Below are 12780 nucleotides of genomic sequence, written 5' to 3'. Positions count from 1 at the left end.
AAGATGAGTTGCCCAAGGTTAAACAGAGTCAGAAGTGCAGAAGAGGAGGAGTGTTCATGTTACTTTAGGACTCTGGATTCTCTAAGAATTGATGCCCCTTCTGTAAACAGAACCCTCCTCTCTTGCACTTAAGCGTTTGTTTGCAAATCAATACCCATTAACAATTGGGGGGAGATGGGCAAAGACTCCAGCAAGGGACCCAGATCTCCCTGGGCGTGTCCAAAACAGCCGGGACCCCCCGTGGGGGGGGGGGGAAGGGTAAGTCAGCAGAGGGGCCGGCACTCCCACCCCCGGCCCCATCCAGTCCTCTGGGACCCCTCATGGAGGCCCTCTAGGACCTCATGGTGGATCACTCAACCCCTAGGCTGCCTTCAGAGGCCACTTAACTTCTCTACAGCAAAGTGGGCACAGTTGTTGACCCGGTGAATGAATGCATCTGAATCTTTTCACCTCTAAGTGAGAAGGTGAGATCAGATTAAGACTCCCTGAAGTTCCTTCCAGCTCTGTCATCACCACTGCTAAGTGGCTGTGAAACTGGATCGTGCAGGGTCCTCTGGCCCTTATCAACTGTTTGGAACAATCCTGTCTTTTTCCCCAGCTACATAATGGTGCGCCGGAGGGCAGGGAGTGGGTGCAGGGGTGGGCCAGTGTCTGTGGATTGTGTGGTGGGGGTCTCAGCACTGGCCCACAGGGTCTGTCCCTCGCAGTACCTCTAGTAGCCAGCTCACACCCTCTCGGCCTCCCCTGCAGGCGTGCACCTCCTCTCCTGTCCCAGGGCCTCTGTGCCACGGTGACATGAGTCCCCTGGAGAGCCTGTCCTGAAAGCAGCTCAGAGGTGCAGGGCAGTTTTGGGCCGTCAGAGCAGCTCTGGGCCACGACACGGCGGTGGCAGGACACAAGGAGATACACTCCCCAGGAGCTTCTGGTAGACAGAGGCCAAGTCAACAACCGTACCCTTGATTTGGCTTTTCCTCCACCCCCTCACTCTGCTCCGTGAGCTCTCCTCCCACGTAAACACACGCACACACGGCCAGCCCCAGGCTGTGCCCTTCGTGGGACTCCAGGCTGAGACACATGCCCCGGGGATCTGAGCCAGAAGGCAGGAGGGCAGCGGGCTGCCACCGAGGAGGGCTTCCTGGGTGCTGAGTAGGATCTCAGGCAGGAAAGAGGGAACCTGACACAGAGCAGGGAAGAGAAACGCTAAGGTGGAAACGACCAAACCAGGATTTCTCTCAGACAGCTGTAGATACAGGCTTTGGTTCATCCGGGGTTTCTCATTCCACAGACGTCTGTAACCGGACAATTCTTTGTTGGGGATTGCTGTCCTGCTCACTGCAGCATCTCTGGCCTGAACCCACTAGATGCCAGTGGCACCCTCCCGCCTCCCAGTCGTGACAATCAAAATGGTGTCCAGCCTTTGCACAATATTCCCGGGGGCGGGGCAGGGGGGGAGTGAAATTGACCCAAATGAGAAACACTTGGCTCATCAAAGATGATTCAAGAAACACACCCCAGGGGGCAGTTTGAGGGCTGCTCACTAGGGAGAGTGGTTAACCTTGTGGAATCTGGAATGCCTCAGTCTCCTCATCTATAAAATGGGGGTGATAGTAATGGACTTAGCTCATGGGTTGGCTGTAAGAACTTGATGAGATAATTAATATATGTCAGGACGCACATGACAGAGCCTGGTACATGTAAGGGCTGTTAAGTGTGCCCTTCTATCATGTATCTCTCAAGGCGGAAGGACCCTAAGGCAAGACAGGAGAGTGGGCGCTTCCTTTAGGGGGATCTTGGTTTCTCCATACTGATTTCCCAGCCTAAAGAAAATACATAGGCAGAGTTAGCAAACACTCAGCAAAGAATAATGGCAGGCTAGTCTGTGGGCGACAGCAGGAGGCATGACTGTTCCTGCAAATCCCACTGGAGAGAAGCCACGAAGCCGGAGGCAAGCCGCCCAAACATTCTGCAACTAGAGCTTTGGGGGTGTTTAGGGGGTGTTTTCCCGGCCAGTCCGGCAGCCTGCCCCCAGCTCTCACTGGGGCTTATTCAGCTTAGTCTCCGTGTTCTCAGGCCCCCAGGACAATCAGAGCCTGCTCTCCTTTCTGAGCCCCCAGAAAGCCTGTCCCCAAAAAGTGGTTACAAGGCAGGCTCTCCAGACAGGCACTCGCTGAGGTCCGGGAACACTGGCACATAACTGACGTGTGGGTCTGGGAATAACTCTGGGAATAGCAGAATGGCCCACAGTGCAGTTTCTAGAAAGAAGCTCCTAGATCCCACCTTGTTTCGGGGACCCCTTTCTCTCCAGATCTTCCTCCTCTCCAGCTCGGAGCTCTGAATCGTCACCTTTCCCTACCAGGTTACCTGAAATTCAAAATCCCTGTGATTTCAAATGCAGGACAGTTTATCTCCCAGGAGTCTGGACCCTCTGCCCCTGGGGGGTAGGGTGAAGGATTAGAGGGGAGGTTGTTTTTTCGTCCTTAAAGGTGGTATCCCCAAAGAGCAGACCTCTCCGAGGGAAATTCTGCCTTCCTCCTAGCCCAGGTGGCTCACACAGTGGCCTGACTTAAAAAGTAATGCAATCCTTCTCAGTAGAGAAACGTCCCCATGTCCCAATAGGAAAGAAATGGCACCTGTAAGAGAAGGGCTCTCGGAAGAGCGGGGCGAGCTGATCTGAAGCACAGGCCCTGGCTTCTGGCTTACAGGCGCTTAATTGTGGCTTCCGCATCCCTGCCTTCCAGATGCCCACATGCAAAGGGCTGGAGAAGGCCTAGCAAAAGGGAGGGTCACCGGCGGCTGGGAGACCCATCGTCAGCAGCCAAAGCTTCCAGGAGGGCTCATAGCAACAAGAGAAGCCTCGAGCCCCTTCCCTCTCCTACCACCCTCCTCTCCAGCCCCGTCCTCCTCTGCCCAGCTCCCCCTGCAGTGCTACTACCCCCACTGGGCCTCTGGTGGCTCATCCCTCCGTGGCTCTGGCCTCCTCAAAACGGGCAGGATTTTATAGACTAGGAAGTCAAGTTGAAGTGGGGGCCATCCCAGAATGTCCAAGCTGCAAAGGCTCATGACCGTTTTCAGCTATGACCTTCTCGGTGCTGGGAGAAGGAAATGGGAACAGGGAGATGAGAATGACTACGTCAAAGGCACCCAGGTCCGTTAGGGAGCCCTGGGTCCCTGCGGGGTGCAAAGTATACCTCTGACCCCAGCTGCGCCCTTGAGCGCCTGCTCCAGGGGGGTGTGTGGCTGGGACAACCCTCCATCTGTTTGTCACTTACACGAGCTTTAGTTTACCGATCCCGAAAGACCACGCCCCACCACCCACAGCCACCGGGATGAGCTGACGGCACCACCTCCCGACCCTGCACGCGCGGCTGCCCGCCAGCGTTTGCAAATTTCCGTTGACAGCTTTATTAGAGGGTTGAGTCAACAAGCCGTTTCCTTAATGAAACGGAATAGAATTCAATTGAAAATATCAGATGCTACCCCATGTCCTAAGGGTAAGTTTTGTCTCTTAACACTTCTGTTTCAGTGGTGGATCTATAATCTATACTTAAGTGTATATGTGCTGGGTCAGGTTGGACCACCCTGGAAAAAGCTGGAGAGCCGTTGCCCTGTAACCATTTGGCAAATCGGCCACCCAACACAAGCTTTCAAAAACGGGTATTTGCCAACTGAGAGGAGATACCTTGAGCCCGGAAGGACGGGGCCATCACCACAGCAAGAAAGTTGAGGCCAGATACCCACTCACACCACACTGAGCTCAACTGCCCTTAAAGCACCGTCCACCACATGATGCCATTTCATTTTCACTGCTGGAGGATCAGTGTTCTCGGCTGAGAAATGGGCAGACGGAGGACCTTCCCGGAAGAGTGCCGAAGACGTCAGACACAATGAAAGCGGAGAGCCGCGCACAGCGAGTGTTTAACAACAGCAGGATGGCAGCTGGCGGGTGAGGAGGCCCAGTGCCTGCCAGAAAGAACTCCAGGGTCCTCGGGCCCCTCACCCAGGAGATTCTCCTGCCCCCGCTCATGTAGAACCTCTGCCCAGCAGTGTTTAAGACCAGGCTTTTGCCTCAAGAGAGAGCCTTCGGGGACTGACTGGGAAATGTGGGCCTGTCTTCAGAGGACATGCCACGGTGGGACGCCATCAAGGGGAGAGGGCGGAGCCTTGGAGTAGGGTCAACGGTGGCTTCCTAGACCCAAGACTCATGTGGGGACCGTGCAAGAGATGCCCCTCAGCGTCACTGCCTCAAACACACTCTTTTTTTCTTTTTTTAATGTTTTAAGTTTATTTATTTATTTTTAAGAGAGAGACAGTGGGGGAAGGGACAGAGAGAGAGAGAGAGAGGAGAGAGAGAATCACAAGCAGGCTCTACACCGTTAGCATGGAGCCCGATGTGGGGCTCAAACTCACAAACCTCGAGATCATGACCTGAGCTGCAACCAAGAGTCGGACACTTAACCCACTGAGCCACACAGACGCTTTTCAGACACACTCTTGAGGAGGGATGTGCGGGGCCGACTCCGTGCCTTTCTCTTCTCTCCTTTTCCAGAAGGCTCTGCCAGCCTCTGGCCCACCTCTCTGGTCCACATCATGCATTTGAGCACCTGAGGGGGTGCCTCTCTCCAAAGTGCATTACTAAGGCCTGTGGTTAATTTTTCAGCAGCTGCTTGCCTCGCTAATGGTCTGGGAAACCAACCGGGCCTCCACCCCTGCGTAAGTACCCGGGCCTCCCCCACCCCTGCCCTTTTTGGGCAGGAAGCCCGGTGCTGCCCAGCGGCCAGCCTCACCACACTGCCGTCAACCCCCATTTGTCCTCTGCCAAGGACTTGGTCCTCTGCCATGGGGCCTGGAATCGTATTTTACCCATAATTGTACCTGGTCCCTGTATGATAAGCCTGGAGAAGTGAAAAGTTGTGTCTTATTTCAGCTGGAGAGCCAGTCACATTCTGAGGTAAACGGTGCTTGGGAAGAAATGCCAGGGCTCCAAGGTTGATGGGAAAAGGAAACTGGCTTTCTGGCCCTGGAGACTTTCCACTGTCACAAGTGCCATCAGGATGCCCGGCTCCTGCCACTTTTGCTATTCCTTCTGCCAGCACCACAGCGGCCCCCTTGGGGGTTCACCGCGCTGTGCCTGGCCAGGCCCCAGGCCAGAGACCAGGGTGGAGTATGTGGGTCTCTGAGCCCATTGGCCTGTGACCCCCGTAAAGAGATCACCCTTGCTTTTTAGGCCGCCATCATTATGGGGTAAGTACCTGCCACCATCTACAGAAAGTTTACCTGGCCACACCCACCATCCTTTATTTCAGAGCGTTTCCCAGAAAACTGCCCACAAGGGCTCCCAAGGGAGGCCCCGCCTATGGCCACATGAGATGGCCATGCCCCAACGTGTGCAGGCTTGATTCCGTCCACGGAAACCACCGATGCCCCCACTTGAGGGGGAACAGGATCCCTGATGGCCCAAAGCTCAACCAGGCCGTCTCTGGGCAAAATGTCTTCCAAAGCTCGGAGTTAACCCAAGTCCCGCACCCTGGGCTCACATAGTCCTCAATCTGACCCTGCCACTCCACTCATCATGCCCGTGCCAACGTGGGTTCCCTGGAAGGGAAGGGTGGACCAGGAAGGGGGGGGGGGGCGGTAGTTGTAGCTCAATCAGCGGGAGGTTTCAGGCCAGTGCTCTCCAGGCCCAGAGGGAACTTCCTTGCCCAGTTCTGAGGCCCCTCATCGCCCACCCCAGGGGCATGACAGGCTAATAGAACATCCATTCTCCACAGCAAGAAAACCACCCGGGGTGTGGTCTAGGCCTGGACATGGCTGACTTAAGAAAAGAGGAACAAATACCCTGGAAGCCGACACAAACTTCAAGTACCGGCCTTCAAGGTGCGCTGGCGGTCTTGTGTGCAGACCCTTACAGAGCACCTGCCAAGCGCCGAGCAGGAAATGGAGGGGTGGCCCGGGACCGGCATGCTAAGTGGGCCTGGGGCCCACGAACACACACAGCAGGGCCTTTAACTACCAGGGGGCACAGCATTGGAGATGGCAGCGGTGAGGAGAGAGCATGGAGTCAGAATCGGGCAGCCCTGGACTGAATTCTGGTCCCGTCACCTCCAGCCGGGCCAGGGAGAAATCCACCACGTTGTCCAAACCTCGCTGTCCTTTCCTACAGAATGAGGACACTGGCCCAAACCAGACCATCTGTGCCTGGCATCTTCCAGTCTGGTGTCCCCTCAGCACCCCTGGTGCCTTTCCTGCACAGTGGGGCCTAGGCACGTGGGGAAGAGGGGGGGTGCAGTTCATAGTTGCTGGTCTCCTGTCTAAGCCTGTTGAAAAGAGGGACCGTGCAGAGCAGAGGGAAGGTGGTGGGCCTCTCCCTGTGAAGTCCTGGGAGGCCTTAGGCAAAGTCAAAAGTGACAGGAGCACCCCATCCCCCACCAGCCGCCATCCCAGGGGCACCCAGCCTAAGGCCAGCTTTACGTGCATACTATTTGCATAAATTTGCATAAAGACAGTATTCGGGTGTCTTCTAGGCAATTATTCACTCCTGGCATCTCTGCACTCCAGGAAAGGGTGCTAGCAGAGATGTGGCCCTGTGGGCTTTGTGTCAAAAGGGCACCGAGAGCCCCAGCCCCATTCCACCCCTACCTCCCCAGCCCCTGCGCAAAACATCTCCCTTGGGCCCGCACTTCCCCTCCCCCTCACCTGCCGCCCCTGAATCCTTTGGGGGCTACTGTCTACTGTCCAGTTTCCTGGGGAAGGCAGGCTTACACCTCCACACCTCCCCTCTCTTCAGCAGCCCTAATTTAACCAGACGAGTATCTTCGATGTGGAGGACATGTTTGAGATGTCTGAGGCAGGGGTGGTCAACCTGATCCCACCTGTAGGTGGGTAGGCGGGACCCTGGGTTGTGGGGCCTGGAGTCCCTCCCTTGACCAAGGCCCACACTCCCCACCACCCCCCCCACACACACACACAAAAACAGAGCCCTCAGGCTCCTCAGGGCATTTGCAACCCCCTTCATTTTACACCTGGGGGAACGGAGGCCCAAGGAGGGGAAAGGTCTTGGCCAAGGTCACAGTGGCTGCAGCAGAGCTGGCACCAGAACCCGGAGGACCTGACACCCTCAGCAGACTCAAGCAGAGGTCAAGAACCTGCCCAGAAGGCTGCAGGCCTCACAAAGCAACTTCCAGAATCAGAGCAGCCAGATGGGCCTGGCGCAGAAATGGGGAGACAGGGGTCCTACCCTCCCTTCCACCCTGGGGAATGAGGGTTTCTGGAACTTCAGGGAAGACCGTGACCCTGAATGGGAGCGTGGAAGGGAGACTGGGCCTTGCAGCCACCCAGTCGGGCCCTCCAGCCAGGGCTGGGCCAAGGGACAGGGTGAACCCAGGGTCCTACCACTCTCTTTCCACGCCCTCCCCTCTGCTTCTAGATAAGGGGTATGTGGGGCCTGCAGTCTGCAGTGCCACCCGTGGCCCAGGCCCAGGGGATGGATTGTGGAGGGGGACCAGGAGCCAAGGGAATCTAGGTGAAGGGAGGAATGGAATTAACATGAGTTCCAGGCTTCATTTTACCACCTGTACTTAGTTTACTGCTCTAGCTTCATCATCCCCATTCACAGACATGTTCAGCTGGCAGGAGTGGGAGGCCCAGCAAGGGGAGATTCAGCGGTCAGTTCCAAGGTGGAGCGTGGCCAAGGCTCCCCGACTCCCAGACTAGGGTGCCAGGGCACCCTCTGACCTCTGGGAAGGAGATGGGGGTGGGGGGTGCTGGGCATACACTGCCTGCGGGTTCCTCACCATGAGGTCAGGGTGCTGGGGGAAATAAAGGCAAGAAAAATGCCGTTTAAATTCAATCCCTTACAGCTTATAGCCCACTGATAGATCCTGGACACCTGCCCCACGCAGGTGAGATCCCTCCAGGAGTTTGTGGCTGCCTTAATGCCTTGGTGTTTACGTGTCATTAAAAACTAAAAGCAACCTTATCTTGACAATACCTAAATCTTCAGGGTCCTCAAAGACTCTGCTTTCCAGCCCACGGAAATTCTTTAGAAACTAACTTTATCTCTCTCCTCCCTCCCTCCACAAACTTAAAAGTATACGGTCCAACCCCAGGGCCGCTCTTTCCGCCCACAGGTCCTGGGACCGTGCTTGAATACAGCCATCTTTTTGCACCAAAAAACGTCTTAAGAATTTTCTGAGCTGTTTGCTCACGAACCCCACTTCAAATTTCATTGTTTTGGTGCCCTTGCATGGGGTTTCAAGGCTTTTCATCAGGACTCTGAGCCTCTGTGCAAACCTGGTGAGTAATTACTCTTCCTTTACTTTCCAGGGGCTTTTCGGGGAGTGTGGTCTTACTGGAACACTTTCCTTTCTAGTGCTCAGGCTGCCCTTCTCTGGCCTGGAGCTCCTAGATCTGTGGGGAGGAGAAAGCCTGTCTTTTGGCTGGAAGTTAGTACCCTGGTCGGAATGGTAATAAGACCCAGAAACTTGAGGCCCTCTCTTTATTCCTATTCTTATACAGAGTTGTTCTTTTTCTTTCTGGGGCACGGGACAGCCATGTAAGTCACCAGGATGGCTACCAATCTTGAAGACACCCGTGTGAGGTGGTCTAATGTGATCCCCCCCACATCTCTGGTCTAGCCACTTCTGGCCACAAGACCTCCACGGGGAGCCGGGCTAAAACCAGTACCCACTTGAGTTAAACTCAACCAGGACTGTTTCCTAGGGAAGTTGGCTGTAAAAGACTACATGTGTTAGAATGTCGCTTAGACCATGATGGATTCTTTTTTTTTTTTTTAATTTTTTTTAACTATTCTTTTCTATTTTTTTTAAATTTACATCCAAATTAGCATATAGTGCAACAATGATTTCAGGAGTAGATTCCTTAGTGCCCCTGACCCATTTAGCCCATCCCCCCTCCCACGACCCCTCCTGTAACCCTCAGTTTGTTCTCCATAGTTCTGAGTCTCTTCTGTTTTGGCCCCCTCCCTGTTTTTATATTATTTTTGTTTCCCTTGCCTTATGTTCATCTGTTTTGTCTCTTAAAGTCCTCATGTGAGTGAAGTTATATGATTTTTGTCTTTCTCTGACTAATTTCATTCAGCATAATACCCTCCAGTTCCATCCACGTCGTTGCAAATGGCAAGATTTCATTCTTTTTGATTGCCGAGTAATACTCCATTGTATATATATATACCATATCTTCTTTTCCATTCATCCATTGATGGACGTTTGGGCTCTTTCCATGCTTTGGCTATTGTTGATAGTGCTGCTATAAACATGGGGGTGCATGTGTCCTTTCAAAACAGCACACCCGTATCCCATGGATAAATGCCTAGTAGTGCAATTGCTGGGTCGTAGGTTAGTTCTGCTTTTAGTTTTTTGAGGAACCTCCATACTGTTTTCCAGAGTGGCTGCACAACCTTGCATTCCCATTTTTTAATTTTTTTTAATGTTTATTTATTTTTGAAGGAGAGAAAGCATGAGTGGGGAAGGGACAGTGAGAGAGAGACAGAATCCGAAGCAGGCTCCAGGCTCCAAGCAATCAGCACAGAGCCCGATGCGGGGCTTGAACTCACAAGCTGTGAGATCATGACCTGAGCCAGCCAAAGTCAGACGCTTAACCGACTGAGCCACCTAGGCACCCGACCGTGATGGATGTCTATCTTTACTGTTTTTCATTAGTGTCCCCTATTGACTACTGCCATTACAAAATTGGATAATTTCCCCCCTTGTAAAACTTTTGTAGTGTTTTCCATGGGTTAATAAAGGCACTGCATAGCCTTCAAGGCAAGGCAAGGTGAAGGTTTTCAGTCCATATGCCAGCATTCATTTTACAGTCCATAATGCAATGGGAAGTGGGGGGGGGGGAACGCTAGCATCCATCCTCCAAGGACCCTTTATAGCTGGCCGATGATCATAGTGATTTTGCTTGAGGTGGGTGACATAGTGATTTCCAGAGGTGGGTCACTTTGACACCAGGAACCTCTGATGTATCCTGTGTTGGAATGCCACCTGCGAGTTGGGGTGGGGGGGGGCGGATTTTTGGTAATGGACCTTCTCTACTTTTCTAGGAACACAGGATCTTCTTGGGATGCCTTTGAGTCCACTGGACTAAATTCAGATTGCAAGATCTAAGAAAGAAAAAACCGACCTTCTTTTGTAATACTTCCTGGCCTCAATATTCCTTAGGAGATGAGGAAAAATGGTGCACATCAGCTCCTTCTCCTCCCCGCCTCGCTGTCAAGGAGCTAAGAGCACTCCCTTCAGATCGCCCCACCGGTGCCCCAGGTAAAAAATTGACAAAGATGAACAAATTGCTTGACTTGTAAGTGGACGCCAGTAGAACATATTTGGTATTTAAGTTGGTAATTGGTCATTTAAGTTTAGGGCACCTGGGTGGCTCAGTTGGTTGAGAGTCTGGCTGTTCAGCTCAGGTCGTGATCTCAGGGTCATGGGATAGAGCCCCTCGTCAGGTTCTGAGCTGAGCATGGAACCTACTTAAGATTCTTTGTCTCCCTCTCTCTCTCTGTCCCTCTCCCCTGCTTGCACACTCTCTGTCTTAAAAAAAATAATAATAAAGTAATTTAAGTTGGTTGGTTTAATTGAGATAGACATGTCTTTAGAGTTATCAGCATTAGCTATGAAACTTTTTCTTCAACGTTTATTTATTTTTGGGACAGAGAGAGACAGAGCATGAACGGGGGAGGGGCAGAGAGAGAGGGAGACACAGAATCGGAAACAGGCTCCAGGCTCCGAGCCATCAGCCCAGAGCCCGACGCGGGGCTCGAACTCACGGACCGCGAGATCGTGACCTGGCTGAAGTCGGACGCTTAACCGACTGCGCCACCCAGGCGCCCCTGAAACTTTTTCTACCTATGTTTACTGAAGATCAAATAAGCTTGTATTGTATTGTCTTTTGCAATTTGTTCACCAAAAAGATGGCAAAAAGATGATGGTTACTTTGATCTGTCTCAAAGTTTTCTTTCTTTTTTTTTAAGTTTATTTATTTTGAGAGAGCGTGAGGTAAGGGCACAGAGAGGAGAGAGAGAATCCCAAGCATGCTCCACACTGTCAGTGCAGAGCCTGATACGGGGCTTGAACTCACAAATCCTGATGTCATGACCTGAGCTAAAATCAAGAGTTGGGTGCTTAACTGACTGAGCCAGCCAGGTGTCCCATGTCTGTCTCAAAGTTGTCATGGATAATTAAGATAGTCTTCAAAGTCTTTGGTAACCTGAAACTTTAAAGTTTTATTTGGATGATAAATTGGAATTAAATTCACTGGACATCTAGATCTTTTCCAAACAGGATAAAATGCTAAAGCATTGATTACTGAATGTAGGCTTGTGTTTTTGATTTATTGCAGAGGAACTAAAAATACTTCATTCTGTTGGAAAACATGCTTTGTGCTTAATTAATTCATAAATTTGCAATCTCAAAAACTCCGGTATAACAGTTTACGCTTGGTTACTGCTTAGTTTTCGCTGGAGACTAAAGATTTCTAAGAGTTAAAATTCTGCAAAATGTAGTTAAGACTGCTGAAAATAAGGGAAGCCACTCTATAGGTAGAAAAGTAGATATGTAAAAATGATATAAGAAAAATACATTTTTGTTAAAGGTAAAAGAAAGTAAATTTGTCCTAAATGACACTGGTCGTTGAGAAAGAAATGGCTTGGGACAAAACCTGAATGCAAAGGAAAATTGTAGAAGATTTGTGAAGGGAAATCTTTGGGAAGAAATCGTATGTATGATCAGGACAGACTAAGGTTGAAATAAATGGATTTTAAAAGTATACTGGTCAAAGATTGAAAGTCTCCTTTTCTCTCCGTTCAAAGCAAAGTTTTCTTCAAGTGTTGGTTTGCACTTGATAAGAAAATGTAAACAAAGTTTGTTTTCTCTTTTCTTTGTCTGCCTGGAAAGCCGAAGCTTGTGTTGTGTCTTTATCAAGGCTTTGATAACTTAGTTAAAACCTCTCAATTTTAAAGGAGCTAAGTTTTGCTAACAACTACCTAACCCTACCTATTTGCCTTTAAAATCTTATTGCCACCTTGGTTAAGTAAATAATTACGTTTTAAGTTTTATAATGATCTGTAATCGTATCTAGGCATGTGCCTTCTGAGGTTTTTAACAAGCTTCCCAGGATTTAAGTTGTAAAGGAAGTCTTTTTGACCAATTAGGCTTTATTGGATACGTTAAGTTATCTAGAAAGCATTGTCAAACAAATAATGGTAAGCCTCAGGTTGTATTGCCTGGGTAAATGCTATACCTGTTCGAATACATTTATGTATATTTCCTGAAGTTTCAATATTCTTTGATAATAAAGTCACCACTTGATATTCTGTTTTAAATTTTTTTTTCTAATGTTTATTTATTTTTGGGAGAGAGAAAGAGAGAGAGAGAGAGAAGGGGAGGGGCGAGAGAGACACAGAATCTGAAGCAGGCTCCAGGCTCTGAGCAGTCAGCACAAAGCCCGATGCTCGAACTCACGAACTGTGAGATCACGACCTGAGCCAAAGTTGGGCATTTAACCAACTGAGCCACCTAGGTGCCCCAGTCACCACTTGATGTTCTGATTATTGAAGTGTTCTGTGTCACAGAAATAACTGAATTGCTTTGTCAATTGAGTAATAGTCTTTTGTTATTTACAAAATAAGTTTCACCTTCAAGGAGATTCATAAAAAGGATATTTTTTTTTAACAAACACAGGTTTTTGAAATCTTTAAAATCATAAAACTGAAACAGGCGGAAGTTTCCAGAACTAACAGAAAAGGCTACATTCAAACCA

At 50.6% G+C, this 12780-nt stretch overlaps 1 long non-coding RNA gene across 1 annotated transcript; it reads left to right on the top strand.

Moving 5' to 3' along the window:
- The first annotated feature begins 4482 nt into the window (after positions 1 to 4482).
- Positions 4483 to 6793, top strand: LOC121030221 (uncharacterized). The gene is made up of 3 exons (XR_005790120.1): positions 4483 to 4710; positions 4925 to 5241; positions 5769 to 6793. It is a non-coding gene; the product is annotated as an uncharacterized LOC121030221 (long non-coding RNA).
- The last annotated feature ends 5987 nt before the right edge of the window (positions 6794 to 12780 follow it).

The sequence above is a fragment of the Herpailurus yagouaroundi genome, unplaced genomic scaffold (genome assembly GCF_014898765.1).
Source record: "Herpailurus yagouaroundi ecotype Mexico unplaced genomic scaffold, PumYag 140, whole genome shotgun sequence".
NCBI classification, from domain to species: Eukaryota; Metazoa; Chordata; class Mammalia; order Carnivora; family Felidae; genus Herpailurus; species Herpailurus yagouaroundi.
The sequence above is the reverse complement of the archived record's forward strand: the minus strand, read 5'-3'. Positions and strand labels throughout refer to the sequence as shown.